The sequence below is a fragment of the Puma concolor genome, chromosome C2, assembly GCF_028749965.1.
Source record: "Puma concolor isolate L17-30 chromosome C2, mPumCon1.1.hap2, whole genome shotgun sequence".
NCBI lineage: Eukaryota > Metazoa > Chordata > Mammalia > Carnivora > Felidae > Puma > Puma concolor.
Window position 1 is genome coordinate 39,675,641 of NC_141675.1, and position 25,165 is coordinate 39,700,805.

Consider the following 25,165-nt stretch of genomic DNA (forward strand, 5'->3'; position numbering starts at 1 on the left):
GAATGAATGAATGAATGAATGAATGAATGAATGAATACCCTTTGTTTTTCAACATAGCACTACACAGTGCTACTGGGTTTCACTGAAGCCGTGTGGTTTTTGGCCTTTTTTCACTTACCGACTCCTTTCTGTGTATAGTCCACAGGCCTCTCTACCTGAGTCATGGGAGTCCATTGCAAAGCCCTCTATACCATTATAGTGACAAAAGCCCTACAGAGTCTTGGAAAATACTGCTTTTGTCCTGTAGTGAAGATTACATTTTGCAGAAAGTGCTCTGGGTAATGGTGGTTCGGAGATGTTGGCTCTTCTTCTTAAGCTAGTTGCCGTTATTTTCCAAGGTAAAGATTTCATTACCATAAATATCAGGGTCATCTTTATTTTCAGTTGTTTGCAATTCAGATTATGGTGTAAGAAAATGACGGGGGTGGTGGTGAAGGGAAAATCAGACTATTGAATGTCTCTCTTCCTTATCAAGACACTATTGTCCCTGGGAGGCATAAATGTCCTATTTCTCTTTGTCAGAAGAGTACATGAAATTACAAAAAGAAACTAAGAAGGTCCTCAGGTTGATGATTTACAGAGTACGGGTTGGCTCTCAGGAGTTCCTAATTCTAACTAGTGCTCTTCTCATAGTATAGCAGTTCTTCAAATATTGAGGGAGTGAGGGAAGCAGTAGTCATTTGGAGCACAAGGGCAGTAACTGCACACACCTATGTGGGAAGCAGAGGGAGATTTTGGGTGGCAGTTTTCAAGGAGTTAGCATCTTGGGGACATGGAAGGGTGGTGTGGCTCTAGCCAGAGAAGGTCTTGCAAACTGAGCCATTGTCGCTATTGTTCTGATGTCAGATGATTTTCCACCGAAATCATTTGCAGAAGTCTTTGGAGTGTTGTGGTTTCCTGGCGTCAAGTTGGAATGGTAATACTCAATTTTAAGATAAAACTTGTTTTGTGGAGCTGTGGAGATCAATGAAAACGTATTTGAGAGAGGAAATATTAAGAATATAAGGAACCATTGAAATACTATTCAGTTATTTTTGCACTAGTTTAGAAGTCTGCACAACAAAGGCTACTCAGGTTTAGCCTCTTTTCAGAATATATATCTGATCTTAGAAATCATTTGAGGTAAACATTTTCCAAAGATGGTTCTAAGGAGGCTATTTCCGTGTTAGGCAAGTACATGTTATGGGTTGCGTGGTTAAACATGTTTGGGAAGCACAGAGTTCAACACAGTTTACAGAGAACCTTTAGCTTGCTAACGTACACTTTTCAAGGTAGGAAGCACTGTTTACCAGAATTCTTTGAACCTGACCCTTTACGCTTAAAGAATCACTAAAGTGATGATGGTTTCCAAAGAAGAACTTTATGTCACATATTCAAAACATGAAAATCTCAACTAACAAAAAGATTATTATCCCCTAGAAACACACTGTGGCCCCTTTACTGATAACAACAATTTACTTTTTAATATTTACTATATAGATGGTGTGGCGTCTTCCATGTGTATCTTAGCAGACACTTTTTAAATAGCCTTTTCTAAGTTGCTGACTTATGATTACGAGGTCAACCTTCCCCTCTGCTGCTGAGAGAAGAGTACCCTGCTCACTGCTGGCCGTGGGTGGAGGTTTGAGGTTGTATGTTCTCATATACACAAGAGATCCTAGTTCTGGTGGATTAGAAACTAGAGTGTGGACTCTCCAGCTTTTGATGAAAAATGCTCCCCCTTTGTCCTCTATAATACAGGTCTTATAAATAGCAATATCTTAAAAAAAATCCTGACAGTGCAGTTGGTTATTCAGCACTACAGAGGGCTAGCATCTACACACCTACCCTGAAAACTGCCATTTGATTCTAATGATATTAGTTTTCAAAGGAGAAAAATCAAACCCAGACTATGCGACTTATTTGCTCAAACAAGACAGAAGCCAGCGTCTCTGCTGGAGAGTAGTTATTACTTTTGAGGGACCATAAGATCACCTCAATTTCCTTGCTCTGTCCAAAAGAAAATTAATATCCTCATGACTTAAAGAAGAAAGTGAGCCTAGAACTCAAAGGATGAAATCATTATCTTTGATAGGCTGCAAATAACCAAACTGAAATTTACCGGAATATGAATTTCTGAGCTGAAAAAGAAAAGCCTTATCTCTGGAGGATTATGGGAAGAATTTTTTCCCCCAAGGTTCTACCAATGTAATTCCATGCAATAAAAATGATATTGTACATTGGACAGACTTCTGAAGGACATACCTTTAAATTAGAACTTGAGCCTGCCCGCCTATTCTCTCTCCTTATCAGGTGATTATTCATGTCCATTTCATTATCCCAGCATCAGTGTCCTTTCCATAGGGAGCATTGTTGACATTGAACTCTAAAGGGCATCTGCCAGCCTGCTAAAGCTGATTTTCTGATTCTGTTGCTAGAGCATCTGATGACACAGGTGAAAATTCTCCCAAATATTCTCAGCTTGATAACACTGGGAAGGGACATTCCATTGAAGTATTTTCTCTGAGGGCAGGGGTTAGGTGTCCAATTTTAGGACTTATTGTTTGATTCTGTGAGAAGACCCTCTCCAGTGTCGACCATTCTCAAGTTCAAGGTTTCATCTGTGGCCGGGGTACTGCCATTCTTCCGGAGTCACACCATGGCAGCCCTCTTTCTCTCTTCCTTATCCATTCTCCCATTTGTTTCATGTATTCATTCATCATACATCTATTGAGAAGTTGTTAGTTTCTCTAGTACTAAGATAAAAAGTTAGAAATTAAGAGAAGGGGTGCCTGGGTGGCTCAGTCGGTTAAGTGTCTGACTTCAGCTTGGGCCATGATCTCACCATCCACGAGTTCGAGCCCCGTGTCGGGCTCTGTGCTGACAGCTCGGAGCCTGGAGCCTGCTTTGGATTCTGTGTCTTCCTCTCTCTCTCTGCACCTCCCCTGCTCGCTCTCTGTCTCTCTCTCAAAAATAAAATAAAAACATAAAAAAATTAAGAAAAGAAATTAAGAGAAAAAATTTTAGAGGAAAAAAATAAAGACTTCAATCACAGTGAATCATGGAAACTTCAGATGCTTCAAGCTTATCCCCATCCATCGTGAAAGTTCACTCAGCTTTAGTTCTCATCATTAGTACTTGACTTTTGGCTTCTCAATACAGGATGTTAACCCTCTTTATATTGCAATAGTATTTTTTGCATGAGTAATATTTCAGGTATAGCTATTTTTTGCTCTTTTATATATGCCAGAGAAATCCACACCTAGGTTTCTTTTATAGATCAAGAGGCAGGTCTTAATTCATACATCCTCAAGTTTTTTTTTTTTTTTTTAACTTTCCATATTAGGAAATAGAAAATCTCAAGTTCTTCCACTCTGAAATAAATAACACTATTTAGCTCCTTCTTCACAACCCATGCTTGATTCAGAATGTCCTCTCCTTTGCAAACTGGACCGCATGATATCATCTTAAAACATAAATTATATTTTATGGATTTCTACATGGTGCTCTCATTCACCTAGATTTCTATAGATGCCCAACACTAATACCGATAGTAGATTTAAACCTTAGAAATATATTTGTTAGAGGAGAAACATTCATAAAACATTGATAGAATTTCACATTCCAGTTTTGAGGGTTAATCTCTTATTCCAAACTCTTACAGACTAGTAAATTAAATCAAGGAACTACTCTACATTATTTGTGGATTTATATATGAATTTATAGATCATGGGATGTCAGTCACAAGAATTTAAACATTGTAACAAGTTAATATATTTTATTTGAAGAATCAGCTGAAATGTTAATGTGCTAAGTAAGCACAGTGAAACTTATACCTGTATTCTTTGATTCATTATTCCTTTTGGGTTATAGCTAAAAGTTTATGATCTTTATGTTCAAATAGACTTTAAACATTTGTCTCTCAATTCTACTACATTTCACTGGATTACTCTTCCTTCCTCCTTTTTGGATTTTCAAAAGGAATATATTTTTATTGAGGTAAATTTTTTATAATATACAGATCTTACATACATAATTTAATGAGTTTTGACAAATGTGTATACCCACATAACCACCATCTCAACCAGAAAATCCTTCCCTCAACTTCTTTTTTTTTAAGTTTATGTATTTATTTTGAGAGAGGGAGGGAGGGAGGAGGGAGGGAGAGAGACAGAGAGAGAGAGAGAGAGAGAGAGAGAGAGAGAGAGAGAATCCCAAACAGGTTCTGCGTCAGTAGCTCTGATCCTGACGTGGGGATTGAACCCACAAACCATGAGGTCATGACCTGAGCCAAAACCAAGAGTTAGATGCTTAACCAGCTGAGGCACCCAGGCACTCCTCTTCCCTCAACTTGTAATTAGTCTTTGCTTTCAAAGGCATTCACATACAATTTCTATAGGTATACATTTTTTTTCCCTGCTCTTGAATGTTGTATAAATGGAAACCTGAAATCATTCTTTTGTCTATTTTGTATACTATCTATTAGTGAGATTCAAGCGTGTTTTGTGTATATCATTAGTTAATTCTTATTACTGGATAACATTCTGTTGAATAAATATACCGTGATTTGTTTCTTCTGTTCCTGTTGATGGTCTTTTGGATTGTTTCCTGTTTTTTACTGTTATGAACAAAGCTACATGAGCATTTTTTTTGCAAATCCTTTGTTGTAAATATTTGGAATTGTTGAGTTATACGCTATTAGGTATATGTTTAACATTATAAGATACTGACAGTTTTCCAAATCAGTTGAATCATGTTGCACTCCCACTTGAATGTACTAGAGTTCCCCTTGCTTCACATCTTTGCCAATATTTGGTGTTGATGGTGTGCAAACTGGTTTATCATTGTGAATTTAATTTCTGTTTTCCTAATGATTTAAGATGTTCAACATCTTTTCATGTGCTTACTGAACATTATATACCTTATTTTTCTGAAGTATCTGTTCAAGTCTTTTACCCATGTTTAAATTGTGTTTTATTCTTCAATTGTAAGTGTTCTATATTGCCTTCTGGATGCAAGTACTTGGATACTGTGTTGAGAATATTTTCTCCTACTCTGTGCATTTTTATCTTTGTTAAGAGTATCATTTGATAAGCAGTTTTTAATTTGATGAAATTCAAATTATATATTTTTCACTTTGCTTTAGTGTTTTTGGTCCTCAGTAAGAAATCTTTGCCTACTTCAGGATTATTAAAATATTCTGTTTTCCAGTATACTTAACATAATATTACATTAGTTTCAGGTGTACAACATAGTTTCAACAAGTGCATACGTTATGCTATCGGTTTTTGGGTTGTTCATCCTGCCAGTGATCATCTGGACATCATTTTGGGATATGGTATGACACTGGGGGGAAATTTTCCCCCATACAGATATGTAGTACCACCACCATTTGTTAAAAACAAACAAACAAACAAAAAAACAAAACGAAAAACAACAACAACAAAACCTTCCTTTACTTCTCTGAATTGCCTTGGTATCCTTATGAATATCAATTGAATATGTATATATGAGTTGATCTCTGGCTTCTTTTCTGTGTCATTGATCTATTAGTCTATTCCTATGCCCACATTGCACTGTCTTTCAGTAGTTTTATAGCAAGTATTGAGACCTGATAGTAAAAAAAAAGCAAAACAAAACAAAACAAAAAAAAACCACAAAAAACAAAAACCAAAAAAACTCCAACTTCATTTTTTTTCAGTGTTTTGTTTTGTTTTGTTTTGTTTTTGCTATTCCAAATTCTTTGACTTCCATATAGTCAATTTACAGATTTCAGCTAAAAACTCACTGGAATTTTGTTTGGATTGCATTACATCTACAGGTCAGTTTGGAGAGAAATGACCTCTTACTAATAGTGATTCCTCTGAGGTATGAACACGGTAGAACTCTCCATTCATTTAAGTATTTTTAAATTTGTCTCAGCAATGGTTTATAGTTCTTGGTGTGAAGATCTTACCTGTCCCGTGTTAAATTTATTGCTAGCATTTTGCTTTTTAATGCTGTTGTAAATGGTACTGTTTGCTTACTTTCATTTCTGTGTGAAGTTAGTGTGTAAAAATATAATTGGTTTTTGCAAATTGACCTTTTTGTACTACCACCGTACTAAATTCACTTAGTGTTATCTTTTTCTTTGATTATTGAGTTTTTTTTTTTTACATAGTCATGTCATTTCTGGAGAGTTAGTACAGTGTTGAAAAGAAGTGGTGACAGTAGATATCCTTGCCTTGTTTCCAATCTTAGGGAAAGAGTATTGTTATTAACCACGTAAATATGAATGTTAGATGTAGGTTAAGGATGCTTTTTATCAGTTTGAAGAAGTTCTCTTCTATTTCTGATTGCTTAGATTTTTACTATGAATAGATGTTTTTTTTCTTAAATGCTTTTCCTGCATCTATAAAGATAATATGGCTTTTCCTTTCTTAAAACCCTGTTAATATGGTGAATTACTTATTGATTCTTGTCTTCCTGGGAAAAGTCCCACCTGATTATTATGTATATTATTTATCTGTATTTCTGGATTTCTTCTCCTAATATTTTCTTAAGACTCTTTCATCTATGTGCAAAATTATAGGTAAATAATTTTTCTTGTATTTAATTTTGTCATCCTTTGGTTTTAGGTTGATGCTTGTCTTCTTTTTTTTTTAACATTTATTTATTTTTGAGACAGAGACAGAGCATGAACAGGGGAGGGGCAGAGAGAGAGGGAGACACAGAATCTGAAACAGGCTCCAGGCTCTGAGCTGTCAGCACAGAGCCCGATGCGGGGCTCGAACTCACAGATTGTGAGATCATGACCTGAACTGAAGTCGGACACTTAACCGACTGAGCCACCCAGGCGCTCCTGATGCTTGTCTTCTAAAATGAGTCCGAGAAGGTTACATCCTTTTTTATTTTCTGAAAGAATTCAAGTAAGGTTGTTATTATTTGTTTCTCAAATGTTTAATACAATGCACCAGTGAAGCTAGCAGGTTTTAGAGTTTGTTTATTGGAAGAATTGTAACTACAAATTCACTTTCTTTGTTAAATATAGGGATATACATTATTATATGTTAATATTTTATATATAATATTAAAAAATCCCCACACATATATATTTCATATCAGTTTTGTCAAGTTGTGCATTTCTATTTTTTTTTTTTTATGTTTATTTCTGAGACAGAGACAAAGGATGACTGGGGGAGGGTCAGAGAGAGGGAGACACAGAATCCGAAGCAGGCTCCAGAGCCTGACCAGGGCTCGAACTCATGGACCGTGAGATCATGACCTGAGCCGAAGTCAGATGCTTAACTGACTGAGCCACCCAGGAGCCCCAAGTTGTGCATTTCAAGACACTTTTTTAAATGTAAGTTTTAAAATTTTTGCCATAATATTTATATAAAATTACCTTACAGACATTTTAATGTTTACATAATTTGTAATAATGCCCCTTCTTTTGTTTTTCCTATTGACACTTCGTGTTTTCTTTTTTATCGTGATTGTTCTTCCTAGGTATTTGTCAATTGTATTAATCATTCAAAAAACCAGCTTTCGTATTCATTAATTATATGAATTTTCTACTGCTGTCATAACAAATTATCATAGAGGCACTTAAGCAACGCCCATTTATTTTCTCACAGTACTCATGTATTGGAATTCTGGGTACAGTATGCCTCAACTGGTTCTCAGCTTGGTGTCACCAGATCAGAATTTAGGTGTTGGAGGACCATGCTTCTCTCTGGAGGCCCTGGGGAAGAATCCACTCCCAAGGTCATTCAGGTTGTTTGCAGAGTTAGGTCCTTGGCACAGCTGAGGTGCTCTTGTTTCTTTACCGACTGTTATTGGGAGCCTCTTTCAGCTCCTAAGTGTGCCTGACTTTCTTGCATATTTCATCTTTCTTTCAGATCAGCAATGACATGTTGAGTCAGGCTTCCTCTCAGGCTTCCACCTCTGACTTTCCCACTGTCACATTTCTCTGACTGTAGTGGGAGGAAGTTCTCTGCTTTTAAGGGCTCATGAAATACAGGTGGGCCCACCTGGATAAACCGGGATCATCTCCCTATTTTAAGGTCCACAATCTTAATCTCACCTGCAAAATTCCTTTTGCTACATAAAGTAACCCATTCACAGATTGCAGGGATTAGGACATAGACATCTTTGGCGGCAGGGGGCGGGGGGACATTCTTCTTACTATAGTCCATTTTCTCTATTGTTTTATATTTATTTCTGCTTTTATTTTTATTATTGTTTTTCTTCATAGTTTGCCCCATTTTTTATTACTTCTTAAAATGGAAACTTAGATCATTGATTTTAAATCTACCTTTTCAATGTAGACATTTAAAGCTGTATGTTTTCCTCTGCTTTAGTTGCATCCCATAAATTTTGATCTTTATTTTCATTATTCATTTCAAAACATTTTCTAATTTTTCTTTTGATTTCTCCTTTGATCTGTAATTTTTATAATTGATAAGTATATTATTTAATTTTTTGATATTTGATTTGTCAGCTATTTATTATTGATTGCTTATTTTATTTAATTTTGCTCAGAGAACATTTTATCCAATATTTCTACCTTTTGAAATTTATTGTGGTATTTTATCCCAAAACATATGATTTACCTGATGTGTGATAGTTGTCTAACAATAGAGTCCAGATCAGATGATAATTGTCCAATTTATAATAGCTGGCATCATTGCAAGAAATATTTATTCCTTTGGTAACTAATTATTAGACATTAATATTACCATTCACATTTAAGCTTATTAATTAGTTACAGGAGTAAAATGAGTGTTAATCATAACAAGAAATTAGAAAATTTAAAGTATTCATCATTTCCTTCTTATTCCCTTCAAAATGGGGTGAGACAGCCAGAGAGTGAGAGTGTCACAACTTTTCACAAAAGGCCTCCTTGTCAAGGTACCTCTAGTCTAATAAATCTCAACTGTAGCTGATACCACCCCCAGGAAGTGTTTGGGAATGCGTAGGGGCATTTGGTTACATTACTGGGGGATGATACCAGTATTTTAGTAGATGAGTAACAGGAGTCCTAAACATCCTGGAATGCATTGAACTGTCCCCCACACTAAAGAATTGTCCTGTCCAAAATACCATGCGTGCCCCATTGAGAAATAGGGTAGGGGTGATTTTGACCTTTCTCTCGATCTTCCAGTGTACTTAGCACAATATTTTACATTCTAGTTATTGACTATTATATTTTGTGTTATATTTTAAAAATAATGAATGTATAAATAAATGAACTATTCAAAATATTTGGGTAATGTGTTATAAAACATGCAGGAACTTATGCCAATGACCCGATAGGAACATAAAGATTTCCTTTTTGTTGGCCATTCAATAATTTATAGTCTGAACCAATCCTTCCACCCACTCCATGCCCTGTTTAAAATGAATTGTTTTTCTTCATTATAAAGAGAGTCTAGATCCTTTTATTTAGGCATGCTGAAAGCATTGTAAATTAATGCTGGCCTTACTCAGTATAGGCAAGGATACAATCGAATTACTGGAGTCTTTTTATTCTTGTGGAATTGCTATGTAGTCAGTTGTATGGCCTAATATTCCATTAGCCAAATTATTTTTAGTGTCTATATTCATTAAATTTAGAAGAAAGAAGCTCTACTTCTCTTCTCCACATTAGTCTTATACTAAACATATAAACTACCCTTGGATATTTTTTCCAATTCATAAGTTTTCCTTACATAAAGATGCAGAGTAATCTTGTGGGAACGTGCATAGGCTTTTAAAATTATTTAACTTGGGGCACCTGGGTGGCTCAGTCCGTTGAGCAAACAACTCTTGATTTTGGCTCAGGTCACAATCTCACTGGTTTGTGAGTGCAAGCCCCATGCCGTGCTCCACAATGACAGTGCAGAGCCTGTTTGAGATTCCTTTCTCTCCTTCTCTCTCTGCCCATTCCCCACTTGGGTGCTCACTCTCTCAAGAAATAAACTTAAAAAAATAAAATTGTTTAACTTCTATATATTTATCTGTTTTAATTCACCCATCAAATGTTTCATTTCTACAATATTATAGATGGTCTGCAAAGTACTGGAGGTATTCATACTACTAAGAGAGTTTCTGCCTATAAGGGCTTAGAGTTTAAAGAGGAAGACAGGCAGTTAAGTACGATAAATGATACATGTTCTGTGACAAGGGGAGGTTCAACTCATAAATGAGATCCAAGGAAGGGAGTAGTCAGTTCTACCTGTGTGTGTGTGTGTGTGTAGTGGGGGAGTGGAGACTGGGAATGATCGCAGATGATGATACTTGAGCTGGATCTTGAAAGATGAGTGGATATTAAATAGGCAGGCAGAGGGAAAGGAAAGGAGGAAGAGGGAATAGCTAAGCAAAAACAAAGACGCAAGAAGCAGTGAGGCACTTTTACACATCTGGAGCTCATCTGTCAGATCCATATAATGGTGGTAAGGTGATATGGCTATAGAGGGGTTGACAAAGCCCTGTACACCATGCAGTGAAGTGTAAAATGTATATTATAAGTTATACAGTGGTTCTCCAAGTGTGATTTTAGTCGATAATCAATACCACCACCTGGAAACTTGTTAGAGATGCCCATTTTCTGGCCTACCCCAAATCTTCTGATTCAGAAATTCTGTGGGTAGAGCCCAACAACCTGTTCCAACATGACTTATAGGTTATCAGTGCATGCGAATGTTTGAAAACGATGGGGCTAAGAGAGCCCCGAAATGGCATTAAGCTGGTGATAATATGTTCAGATATGTGTTTTAAAAGATTATTTTAGTGAATATTTGTTTAGAAGAAGATAAAATGAGCAGGGAGGCCATTTAAGATCACATGGTCAAGAGACCATTGAAGACAAGCCCATGTGAAATAATCCGGAAAAGAACAGTGAGATGGAGAAGTTACAAGCAGCATTTAAGAAGGTCGAATCAATGGAATTTGATTTAAAGAAAAGAGAAGAGCCTGAAATCTGTCGTACTTCTACATTTAACGATTTGATGGTGGAAAGTGGTGCCATTCATGAGATGAGGAGTACAGAAGGGGGAAAGGGACACTTCTGTTTTGAATATATTGACACTGAATTTCCTATAACACAGTTGAACAAAATATTGAATAGACACTTTGGTATAGAAGAATGGGGTTCTAGAAGGATGTCTGGGCTGAAAACAGATGAAGAACTATAGATCTTCTAGGTAACTGACTACATATGCATTAGGACAGCATGCTGGATAAAAACAGATGAGCCAGTGTAATGCTTCAGGGTCATTTATGGGCTAGACAGAAAAGGAAGAAATTTCACATGTGACTGAGAATAAATGGTCCACTATTTGGTGAGTTAGAGGAGCACCAGGAGAGTGTGTGGGCCTGGAGACCAGAGAAGGAGAGGATTCCAGGAGGAAAGTATTGGTCAGTAGTGATATATTATAGAAAACTGAAACCCCAGAAGAAGCATTTCATTTTGATTCTGGGGGATCATTGGCAGCCTTGGTCAGAACAGCTTCTCTGGCATAGGGAGGATAGTTTTTCTTGAATGTCTGACACAGCAGGGACAGCAGACTCCCTATTTTAGAAGAAGGTGCCAGTTTTATATACTTCTAAAATCAGTGGAGGGGTTATGAAGCCAATGTTCAGTATTCATGTGAAATTGTCAGCTGAACCAAGTAAATTAGAAAGAAGACATGTTCTTAAGAGAGGATGTAATCGCTTCCATATAGAAGTGGAATGGAGGCACTGGAAAGTGAGATGAAGGGGTAAGTGAGATACATGTGTATCTACATCCTCAGTGGGAAGACCTCACATTATAGTAGAGTTGACATGAGACACTAAAACAATTCATCTTGAGTTACAATGAGGAGATGTGAGAGGCCCTGGAAGCTGGGGCCATAAGCTGGTAACAGGAAAAGTTGACATCTCCATACATTATAGAAGAGTGTTCGGAATGATCACTTTTTCATTTGTCTGTCTTATTTCCAATGAGCAAAGGTCGGGCTTTGATCCCTTCCCTAAGATGAGTCCAAAACTATGGGGTAAAGATTAAATAGGTCCTCTATTCTCCGATGTTGACTTTCTTCTGCACTATCCTGAATGTTTAGCTTTCATCTTGAATTCAATCTCAAAATTTCACTCTAGTCTAAGCCTGAAAGGTTTGCATAACTGGAAAACCTGGGTTTCCAGGAAGTTTGGGCCTTTCTGGACTCTTGCTCCTGGCCCACGGCACCAGTGGTCATTAACTGGAGTGAAATGGTATTTCTATTTTTTTTTAAACACCAACTGTGAAAATGTACTGAGCTTTACTATTTGAAGTGAATGCTCTGAAGAAAGAAACACCTCCCATTGACTGCCATATGAAAATCATTAATTTTAAAGTGCCCTTTTACCCTGTGATAGCCTGTACCCTACTGCCCTCACACAAGGGCAGGAATCAAGTCAATTAATAAGCTGAGACAAAATAAAATATTCTGAGACTGTCTCTGGCTTTTTATTTTTAGGTCAGAGTTAGAATGAAACTTGTCCCTAGAGTTTGGAAGAATTAGTTCATGATACCCAATAGCATTAAACACTTAATTGGCTTCTAGTCTAATTCTGGGTGTCTGAGACAGTTTCTGTTTAATAATTTAGGCTCCGTTATTTTAGGATTCAGTTGCAATAAACTTTTAATATCTGGGGTATGTATTTCCTAGGAAATCCCTGTATCTCTCAGCTTCAAACGTTTATACTTGTCATACAAGACAGGTCACATTTGACAATAAAGCATCATTTTCATTTGTGACATTTCCCTGCTGTTTCTGTTTTACTAGCATAAGTGGAAATATCCAAGCACCAAGTCACACAGTTTATTCTTCCTCTTAAGAAATTACATCTACAGTGGAAACATCATAGTAATTTATGATTATAAAGAGAGTATTTGAATCATAGAGGTTTGGGGGAAAGAATCCAGAAGAAATTCTACCTAGTTTGTTTTTGTCCAAGAAGTTAGTAACATAGAGGATATATTTGTAGAAAACAATTTTGCATATTTCTAAAATCATTTAAGTGGTATGAAACCAATGTACATGTGAAATCATAAACTTAAAAATACATATCCGTTTAAAAAATATAAATATTACCTGTTTGAAATGTGTATATATATGCCTTTTAGTTTATATTTTGTTATATATATATCATATGATGTAAATGAACTCTACAAATAACTGAAATTATTAATCAAATTACTCAGCAATAGTATAAATGTTTACTACCATTTAGTTTAATAGGATTCTTCCAAAAATTCAATTTAGCTAGTAAATATTTATTGTGTTCCTTATAAACAGTAGATTCTATTATTGCAGCTTTGGCTACAAACAAAATTGATAGGGCCCCAGCCTTCAGTAAGTGTGCAGCTTAATAAGAAGGATAATAAACAAGTAGTTTTGAGTGTGATGGATGTCATGGAAAGCCAAAATAGAATGGGTAGCATTGTAGACCTATCCTGATTTAGGGGTCAGGCCTGACTGGAGAAAGAGAAATATAAGTTTAGAGTTGAAGACTATCTAAGTGGAATAGTTAAAGTTGTTTTAGGCTTATCTAAAGCCAGGAGGCGAGGGAGATGAGACACAAACTAGAAAGAGTCAAGTATGACTGGGGCATAGAGTGCCAATCAGAGAGTGGTGAAAGATGAAGCTTTAGAAGTAGATGGCACCTAGATGTGAAAGACAATATAGTTGTGTCAAAGATATTTGAGTTCATTTAAGTCCTAGGGAAGGAACTTGTGGGGTAGTAAGTAGTGGATATTTGTGATTATATTTGTGTTTCACAAGGTACCTCTAGGTAATGACATTGAGAAGGATTGGAAAAGAACAAGAATGCAAGTGGCAATACTGGCTTATAGACCATGGCCACTAGTCCTCATAAGGGAAGATGGTGGCTTGGCTTGCATTAGGGTACTGGCAGTGGGAATGCAGAAATGTGGATATTCTGACAGGTGATTAAGCCATAGAAGCACTGAGTCTTGGTGATTGATTGTGAGTGTGTGTATGTGTGTGTGTGGGTGTGTGTGTGTGTGTGTGTGTGTTGGGTAGCATCACTGAGAAAAAAGGAAATTCTTATCGAGTTTATGGCTTAAGAAATAGATGCAAGGCAGTGCTCTTTAGCAAATATCACAGAATTATTGGTAGATTTCAGTGAGAATGAATTCCATTTTCTGGTAGGGCATTAAATGACACAATGTAGAGAAGTAAGCAAATTCTAAATGTGTATCATTGTATTATAATCCCCTAAATATTCTTATGTATAATGTAGTGCTTAAGGAACATTACTTCTGTGTAGTTTATTTTGAAGGAAAGTGTTCACAGAATACTTCATATAAATTAAAATCATTTTATTGAACCTGCCAGTTAATTACAGAGTATTATATTCCTGCAGTGAGATAAAGGCCAACAACAAACACATAATTTTAAGCATAGTTCAAATTATTTAAATTACATGTTCCTATAAATGAATCTTGGGACCCTCTCCCATGGAGCCTTCTCTGTTCTCTTTCCTGGCATGTCTCCTCTTCAGTTTCTAGTTGGGAGAAGGAGCAGGCCTCTTCTCTCTGATCTCTGTTTTTTTCTCTAGGGAGCTCACCTGTAGTCTTTCAACATCATCATCTTTTTCTCCTAGTATCATTATCTTGTTCTGTCTCTTCTTCTAAGTCGATGACCTTCTATGTGTGTTCAGTGTCCTCATGGCCTTTTTGGCTAGAGCTAGTACATCCAAAGCAGAAGCCAATCTCTGCTGCATTAAGATCAGTTTCCCTCCTGAGTCCTCTGACTCTTTCATGGATTCAACCTAAACCTCTTCAAGTCCTCAGACTCCTTCTCTTCTTAGACAGTTAATGAAAACAGGTAACATGAGAGGAGCATTTACTAAATGACCTTCTGTGTTCAGCATTTCACCTGCATGATCTCATTCACTTTACACACCGACACTGTACAGCTGCTGTTGTGAATTTCCCTGGTGTACAGGTGAAGAAACTGAGGTTTGGAGTAGATGCACAACAATTAGAGTCACGGTTAATAAATGACAAGATATGAATATTAAACAATGTTGTTCAGACTCTGAAAGCACTGAATTTATGCCCTTAACCACTCTGCTAACCTCCCTATTTCTATTCAGTGTGGATCGTGTCTTTACACATCATACAGGGATAAATGTAATCGCTTCCTTACTGACCTGCCTTACCGAACCATCGTTCTTTTGATACATTCAGCAATTTGATATCTGAATAATTGTTGTAAATGATCATTTTTTAAAAAAGTTTTTTTAATATCCATTTATTTTTGAGAGAGAGACAGACAGAATGCAAGCAGGGGAGGGGCAGGAAGAGAAGGAGACACTGAAAGAGTGACCCTGGGAAGGGTAGAGAGAGAAGGAAAGGGAGAATTCCAAGAAAGCTCTGCTCTGTCAGCACAGAGCCTAACAGAGGGCTCAATCTCACCAAGCACAAGATTATGATCTGAGCCAAAATCAAGAGTTGGACGCTTAACTGACTGAGCCACCCAGGCGCCCCTTAGCTAATTTTTTTTAAATGCTCTGTCTTGTATTGGCCAGGCCTCACACAGTCTACTGAGTCTTATATCCCAGTTTCTCCTCACAGTCCTATATGTGGGCTTTCTTCTGAAAATTCCTCCATGCTACAACTGCCTTCTCCTTACATGCCACTCTGTTAACTGACAACTGCTAATTAAATGGACGTCTGGTCCAAGGATAGACAGTCTATAATCCAGCAGCTAGAGAGGTGAAATGGTGAATCCTTTACCCAAAGAATGGCTTATTGAATCAACCTTCTCTTCTGAGATCTGACTGGCCACGAGAGAGGAGTTAGTTCAGTGGAGGTAGGAGAAGTTGAGAGGTAGAGAAAAGCAGAGAATCTTCATAAAAGGATTCATCAGAGAATTGTGATCAGGTTGTTTTGAGAAGGAAACATTGAACTCTTGTCTCAGAGCTCTGGAACTTGAACCACACTGGGCTATGGTGGTCTGGTTACTGTGAAACCAGGTCAACTATGGTTTCTGTTCTCTGATGGTCCCTAGATTCTTTTGAGACCTTGCTATGCATTGTCTTCCTTTCTATGTTTACTCCACAAACAACAATTCCACATTATCTGAAGGAATTGAGTAAGGCTGGTGTGTGTGAGTGTGTGTGTGTGTGTGTGTGTGTGTGTTTTCCCTAAAAGAGCCCAACTCAAGATCTTTGCTTTTTTCATCACATTAACTTACATAGTAATAATAATAACCACTGACAATTGTCACATATATCACACATGCCAGGGACTGTGCTAAATTTAAATGCATTCTTTCATTGAGTCCTCACAATCTTTTCAAATGGGTTTTCTTCACCTTCGCTAACACGTAAAGCAATGAGGCACAGAGAGGCCAGTAATTGGTTCAAGGTGACACACTTGTTAAATGGCAGCCCTGGGATTTGCATTCTGGTCTGCATGATTCCATTACCCATTTTTACCATATTCTGCCAGTCATTCTGTTTTTTTTTTCTTTTTTGCCAGTCATTCTTTACCTGGACGCTACAATTTCCTGATGTAGAACTTTGTGTCTCACTCATTCTTCTGTGTTTATAACACTGATATCCTTACTGTCTCACTAAAAAACTATTTTATTCACTGTTCTGTTTTTCTGTTTGTTTTTGGTGGTTTGGGGGGTGACTGTTGTTCCTTCCACCTAGACTGTCATCTGATCTCATATCATTAAATCCTAAAATTCCTTGAGGATTCCAATGTAAGCCTCAATCTTGAACATTTTCTATATCCCTCACACTTAGTCCATAGCAAGAACACCTCATTTTACATCACCGCGTCTTCCATTCCATTGGTCAACACCACTTCATGGAAGTAAGTCTTTTCACCTCAGTTAGGGTAATCTGGTATCTGCAGTCATGTCTTTCCTCCTCTAATTCTATGAAAACACCTTTGTAGTGCTGACCTCATGGTAGACTTTACCACACTGAATAATTTATTGCTTAGTAAAAAGAATGTAAATATAGTAATATGTATAAAATATATTTTATATTTAGTTTTACACTGAAAGATTTGGGAATAATGAATCATTTCAATCAAACTTAAAGTGATTTTTGTCTCTTGACAGTTAAATGACTAATTCTTTGAGTGTCTAAAGAGTGTATGTCAATATGTCAATTTAGTTTTATTTTGACTCTTTTTAAAGAGTCTTTATAAAGATGTCTAAGACATCTTTGTCTTAGATACCCAGCAACTGTTGTTTCTCCTCTTGGTAATAAATCCACAATTTGATTCTGATGAACAATCTCTCTTTTATTCTCACTTCATGTAATTCATATAATTCAGTGCAGAAATCTCCACTTTTGGCTCCTGACTCATTGGAACTATATTGCTCTGGTCACTGACCTAGGAATGGACCAAGATCCAATAAGAGGAAATGAAATCCAAGGAGACTTTTTCTGGACCCATTGAAAGAAGAGCCTGGTGCTTCTCTTCTGATCGTGTTAGTAATGAGGAGGAATATGAACTTGAAGCCATGGGTGGTCTGAGAGAAAGTCAAACAGAGAAACCAAGTTCAAATGATATTGAGTGCATTCTTGGATCAAACTGAACAAGAACTTGGCCTAGTCTCTTCAGATACCTGAACCAATAGGTTTCCTTTTTTTTTTTAAACTTATCTTGGCCTAAGTTGAAATTTCTGTCATTAACATTTTAATTGTCCCTCTCTTCAGAAGAAAAAGTGAATTCTACATACTTTAATGTGTAGTTAGCCACTGTTTGCCCCATTCTATTGTAACCAGTTATTATATACAATTCTCATTTTAAAAGGATGAAGTAAGGTCTGTTCATAGATAAATATGCAAACAGCAAACTCTGATACTGCTAATTGTATATCTTAAACTATTTCTTGCTTTGTGTTGGTACAGGTAGGTGATATCTGCCTTTGAGGACAGGAATGTTAGAGTTAGCAGTCTGGCTAATTCTCCTGATGTTAACAGGACTGTATAGGAATGGCTGTATACATAAAAAGGTGCCCTATACTGGCAGAATAAGTCCTCAGGGAAAACAAACCAAAACTGAGCCATATACATCAATTGAGTTTTGAAATAGAAACTTCCTCAATTTCTTTGTCACAAAATAATTGAAAAATTTCTAGCTCAAATGTCTTGCTGTTTCATTTGGAGGTAAGCTGATATAGTCCTTCTCACATAGTAAGTATTATCGACATGCATTACACTAGAATATTTATTAGCACTATTCAGTGAGCTGTAAATCACCAGGGAGGTCCAGGATTAGCAAGATATTAATGTTTAACTGCACAAAATTGCTGCTAGTTTTATCTTTCCAAGTATTACAGTTTATAAAGACAGTCACATAATTTCAGTTTAAATGTCCCTTAAGTCATCATTTTATTATGACTGAATATTACTATTAACTGGGACTTTATAATGAAAAAAATTCCAGTTGAGAAACACAAGTTTTAGTCGGCTGTGATTGTGATGAATACTACATCATTCGGGAAACACTTTATACTTGGTATTCTTTTTTAATGTTTACCTATTTATTTTGAGAGAGAGAGAGAGAGAGAGAGCATCCATGCATGCGCACACACACACACACACACACACACACACACACACACACACGTGTGAGCAGGGGAAGGGCAGAAAGGGAGAGGAAGAGAGAGAATCCCAAGCAGGCTCTGTGCTGTCAGCATAGAGCCCAATGCGGGGCTCATTCCCATGAACCAGGAGATTATGACTTGAGCCAAAACTGAGATGGACGCTCAACTCACTGAGCCACCTAGGCACCTAGACTTAGTATTCTTATTGTAAGATCTGGACAAGCAAACTAAACAAAATGAAAAACAGTAAGGATCTATGATCTAATAGAAAAAGAATTCCAGAGGGGCGCCTGGGTGGCGCAGTCGGTTAAGCGTCCGACTTCAGCCAGGTCACGATCTCGCGGTCCGTGAGTTTGAGCCCCGCGTCAGGCTCTGGGCTGATGGCTCAGAGCCTGGAGCCTGTTTCCGATTCTGTGTCTCCCTCTCTCTCTGCCCCTCCCCCGTTCATGCTCTGTCTCTCTCTGTCCCAAAAATAAATAAATGTTGAAAAAAAAAATTTAAAAAAAAAAAAAGAAAAAGAATTCCAGAAATGACAGGTCTTAGGATTTGATTTCTGGAAAAGCAGTGTTATTCAGGACAAGGGTGTTTTCCTGTCCTTCTGACTTCTGTTTTTGGTGACTTGGCTTTAGTTTTCAGGTATGTCCTCTTGTGGCTAAAAAATAACCACTGGGCAGGAGGCGTATCCTCATATAACATATTCAAAGGCAAAAAGAGTTCTTTTTTTTTATTGTGGATGAAAACCTTTCCCAGATACCCCCAGTAGACTTACAACAAGGTCCCCTTGACCAGCACTGCTTATAAATCTGTAACCTAGCTGTAAGTAAGGCCCACAAAGTGAAAATCTGGTATTTTTATATATGGTGGATAGAGGGCAAAGAAAATCAGCAGGAGAACCATCCATGTCTAAACTGGCAGACTATTCTGCCATGTGATTACTTTCAGAGAGGCGGAAATTTAGTAGCAACAGCTGTTGGCCAAATAAGATAGCACATTAGAATCCCAAGTTAAGTAGTTAGTGCTACAAGGCTATTGTGCTTTGTTAGAAGTCTAACTTATTTAATGATAGGAAATTGCTGAATTCAAGAGGACATAAAAATAATTATGTTGTTTGGAATGATTTCATTCAGGCTTCTCATCCCGGTAGTTATTTTACTTTTTAGCCTGTAAAGGTGAATACACAATAAAACAAACACAAAATTCTAAAAATGGGCAGACCAAACCTGTCTCAATTTATGATATGTAAATATTGAATCATCTCTTTCTTCTTTATCTGTGTTCATTATTGAATGGCCTGTCTGCTGCTTTTTTTTCATGAAATGTTTGTGTGTGTGTGTGTGTGTGTGTGAGAGAGAGAGAGAGAGAGAGAGAGAGAGAGAGAGAGATTACGTGTTTTTTTTTTTTAATATTGTCAAACTAGCTAACATACAGTGTATATAGTGTGCTCTTGGCTTTGGGAATAGATTCCCATGATTCATCGCTTACATACAACACCCAGTGCTCATCCCAACAAATGGCTGCGCATGCACACACACAAATGGGGGAAGGGCAGAGAGAGAGAGAGGGGAACAGACAATCCCAAGTGGGCTCTGTGCTTACAGCAGTGCGCTTGATGTGAGGCTCGAACTCATGAACTGTGAGATCATCGCCTAAGTTCCAGTCAGATGCTTAAACGACTGAGTCATGCTAACCCTGAGCAGCCCCTGTCTGCTGCTTTTGAGCATCTTCAATTCAATTAACATTTGCTGAGTTCCTAACATTAGAAGTCCTCATTCTAAGCTCTGTAGGAACACAAATAAAATACACTTTTTTGTAAGGAATTTATCATCTATAAATGAAACAGATTGAGATGCAAATTAATATAATGCAAGATGTCAGCCATGTACTTTAACCTGAAGTTTAGACACTTACCATGGAAATTAGGAGTCAAGTTTCTGCTAAATCTGGGGAGGTTTTGTGGAGGACTTGTCTATAGGTTTGCTGTCTAGGATGGACAAAGGGAAATAGGACTCTTGATATTCCATATTGTGGGATCTAAATGAGAGGGAAGATACATCACGAGATTAGGAAATGTTGAACAGTTGGATGATTTGGACTGTACAGCTTGCACTAAAGCAGATAAGGGATCTGAAAAGGTGGACTAAAGCTAGATTTAAAGCCACACAAAGGAGTATGGAAGCACCATCAAGCTACTGAATATCTCCGGCCAAGGTGAGATCTCCTCTCTACTTAGAACTCTCATGCCTCTCTTTGCAAATTACTAATATTTGTTGAACATTAAGTTCTAGTCAACATTCTAAGTACTTCAGACATACTCATATGATCCTTACAAAAATCCTATTAGTTTCCTATTACTGTAAGTTCATTTTATATATCAAGAAATTTGACACAGGTTAAGAAACTTGCCCAAGATCACAATCATAACTACCACCTCTGTAGTCGGGAAGAAAAAACAGCTATTCCTTCCTGATACACATTATTGCCATATTTCTATTATAAGAAAAAAGTTTATACATCAATATAAATATTTCTTATTTTTGATTTTTTAAAAATGTTTTATTTTTGAAGGAGAGGGAGACAGAGCGTGAACAGGGGAGGAGCAGAGAGAGAGAGGGAGATATAGAACCCAAAGCAGGATCCAGGCTGAATGTCAACACAGAGCCTGATTCAGGGCTCGAACTCACGAACTGTGAGATCATGACCTGAGCCAAAGTCAGATAGTCAACCGACTGAGCCACCCAGGTGCCCCAATATTTCTTAGTTTTGAATTATTTGTCTGATGGTTTAATGTAGCAAAACTTTATAATTTTTTATTTTTTATTTTTTTGTTTTTAGATTTTACTTTTTAGTTTTATTTATTTATTTATTTATCATTATAAACTCAAGGATTTAAATGTATTTGATGGATTTTAACTCATGGTGGTTTTTAGCCAGGAGTTAAATCGTATCATCTTAGGTGCATGGAAACTTCTTCAGGTGGCTCCCAAGCAAAACTTTAACATAAACCTCAATTCCTGTAATCCTCTGCACAGGAAGAGATCTCATCGAAAAGGAGAATAGTGCATTAATAATTATAAATCTTTCATCTGGAAGAAAAGTTAGAAGCCATTTAGTGCATTACAACATTTCCAATATATATTATTTAAAACAAAAAGTGAAAGGCCTTTATTAACATTCATTTAGTAGATCATGGAACATTGGAATTGAAAGGAACTGCCAGGCCAGAGTTACAAACTGGCCTGCATAGTGACTTTTTAAAATTTTTTCTGGTTTAACTGAATTACTTGCCAGGTTCAAAAAATATTAGAAAATTTAATATAAAAATATGAATTTTCAGCATCTCATAAGTAGAACATGGGGAAACAGCAAACCTACATTCCTATGACAACAATCAATTAGACCAGAGTAGAGGTTGGTTAAGTCAGGTCCTATACTATCTGGTTAGTCACAGACAGTGTATTAGTTTTCTGTAGCTGCATAAAAAATCACCACAAATTTATAAACTTAAAATACACCCATTAATTAGCTCACAGTTTAATTGGTCAAAATTTTATTAACCATAGGTGGTTTCTCTGCTAAAGGTCTCACGGGCCGCGATCAAGGTGGCAGCCAGGCTGGTCTCTTATGTGGAGGTTCTAGGGAAGAATCTGCTTCCCAGCTCACTCATATTTTTGGTAGAATTCAGTTGACTGTTGTTGTAGGACTGAGATCCCCATTTTCTTACTGGCTGTCTTAGCTCCTTTACAGCAATAGAGTATCCCTGTCTTGCTGAATCATTCTTATGCTTTGAATCTCTCTGAATTCTTCTTCTGTAGCCACTTAGAGGAAATGCTTTCCTTTTAAGCTTATGTGATTAGTTTAGGACCACCCAGATAATGTCCTTATTTTAAGGTCAACTGATTAGTAACCTTATTCACATTTGCTAAATACCATGTAGTGAACAAAATTATAGAAGTAACACCAGGATTTATAGTAACACCAGTAATTATAGAAGTAACACCAGGACTGAGATTATGGGGCCATCTTAGAATTCTGTCACAGATAGCAATGGTATTCTTGGCCACTGTATGTATAAAAATACCAAGTGTACATGAAGATGTTGTCATGGAAACTCATATATTACTAGTAGGAGTAGATAGTGTATCACTACACTGAAGCACTATGGGTAGAACGTATGCATGCATGACCTGTAACTCCCAAGTTCTACCCTAGGTACTTACTCCAGAAATGCATACATTTGTGCACTTACAAATGTAGGAAGGACATTATGCTTCTATTGTGTACCTTATAGAAAACTCTGTGGTAAATCTCATTTTCTGACCCTTGTAGTTGTTTATAGATAGTATCAACACTACCTTCTTTTGAACATTTTGAAAATTTCTAAGGTCTTTTTCTTATAGCTGATTGTATTTGCCTGACCTACATTAAAAAAGATCATTAGTAAAATACCATAAAATACCATTATGTAACAAATTTCCTTTTTCAGCTTATTTTTTAGAAAGCAAATGGGATAAATGGACTCTGAGTGCTATAATTCTAGGTATGTGTGTTAAAGTTTATGTGCTTTTTCCTCATGAGAGACTACATATTTGTATGAGGGAGGAGAATATGTAATACCTGTAAGTTCTTTACTGAGAGAGTCCTTTTGTCTAGAAGTGATACTTGATTGTTTGCTTGATTTTTCCTCCCAGAAAAATTAATACATGTCCCTTTATATTACAAACAAAAGCAAAAATAAAATGTGATCAGATGCCGCTTACCAGATGCCATTTATAATTTCTGTTCTGGAGGAAATCAGAATAGGGGTCAGAATACCTACTGCCCTCCATTGCTGGAAAGGTCAGCCTGGCAGTGGTTTTTCTTGGGCCCTCAGACAATATCCCCAGGTGTTTCCAGCCCCCAAACAAGGTACATAGTTGGGGCCCTGGCAGTTGTAAATACTGTTATCACTTTGGGTGAGGGCTTTCAGCAGAGAGGAGAATAATGTTGATATTTCATGTTGTAAGGAATATAAGGAAGGAGACCATACAGCTGGCCCGTCCTTTGATATCTCAGAAGTGCTACCTTACTGTGATTAGAAGAATCCTAGAGTAATCCAATGCAGGGAACATAAATAGCCTTATATTCGGCCCTGTTTATGTTTTGCTTTCACCTAGTACAAAATTTTAACACTGTGAGTTGTCTCAGCGCAAGAAAGACATTGCTCATGTTTTATTTCTATTTACACACTAATGGCCGTTCTTCTTTCCTAGAGCCTGTTTGGTTCAACAGTTTTTTTTTTGTTAAAATTGTGACATGTAATTATATATGTTATCATTACTCTTTATCCTTTCATTTTCATTAGATCTGTGAACAACTGCTGTGTTTGGGGATTTTTTTTCTACTTCTGGGCACATGGTAGTAGGATCTCACTTTCCCATCAATAGATGCTTCACTATATTCTCTTGTCTTCTGCCTTGCCATCTGGCAATGGCTGCTCCATCAGCCTGAGCCATAGACGAAGGAAGGCAATTATGTAGAGCAGAAGCCTAACCAACTTATAGTGGATGTATAGCATCAGAAGTACACCTGTGCTGACCTTAAAAATTTTTTTAACATTTACTTATTTTTGAGAGAGACAGTGTAAGCAGGGGAGGGGCAGAGGGAGACACAGAATCCAAAGCAGGCTCCAGGCTCTCGGCTGTCAGCACAGAGCCCAACGTGGGGCTAGAACTCACAAACTCAAGATCATGATCTGAGCTGATGTCAGATGCTTAACTAACTGAGCCATCCAAGCACCCCATGCCTGTGCTGATATTTTTGAGCTTGTTTGTTATTGTAGCATAATCCAGACTATCCTGTCTTATCCATGGCCTGGGTAGTTTTAAGTGTCTCTGGTTTAACAGAACCATTCCATGATTTCAGTAGTCTTAGTAATATATACAATTTATATGGACTGAACAAAGACTTAAAATGTTCAAATAATAGAAGGCTTTTCTTCTTCAATTTTGTTATATTATTATACCAAGTACTACAAACCTAACTTTGAGTTTCTCCAAAAAATTTTTTTCAATCTAGGTACAAAATTTTTTTTTTAATTTTTTTTTCAACATTTATTTATTTTTGGGACAGAGAGAGAGACAGAGCATGAACAGGGGAGGGGCAGAGAGAGAGGGAGACACAGAATCGGAAACAGGTTCCAGGCTCTGAGCCATCAGCCCAGAGCCTGACGCGGGGCTTGAACTCACGGACCGCGAGATCGTGACCTGGCTGAAGTCGGACGCTTAACCGACTGCGCCACCCAGGCGCCCCAATCTAGGTACAAAATTTTATGTTGAGTAAAATAATGTGCAACTTTAGGAACGTCTTTTATGAGCTGCTTGTTTTATGGGAGACATGGCTGACAGTCTTCTTGCCTTTTCCAAACTTCTGTTCTAAGGCATAATAATTTCAGATGATTCTTAAATTTTAGACATGTTTTGTTGACAACCTACACATAATAGTCTGCACACACATTCTGCTTGCTCAAGTGTAACAAATGGACACCTGATTTTGAATTGCTCTCGACATTCTTTTTTATCCCTCAATATAAACATATTGACAAGCTGATAAAATTTAAG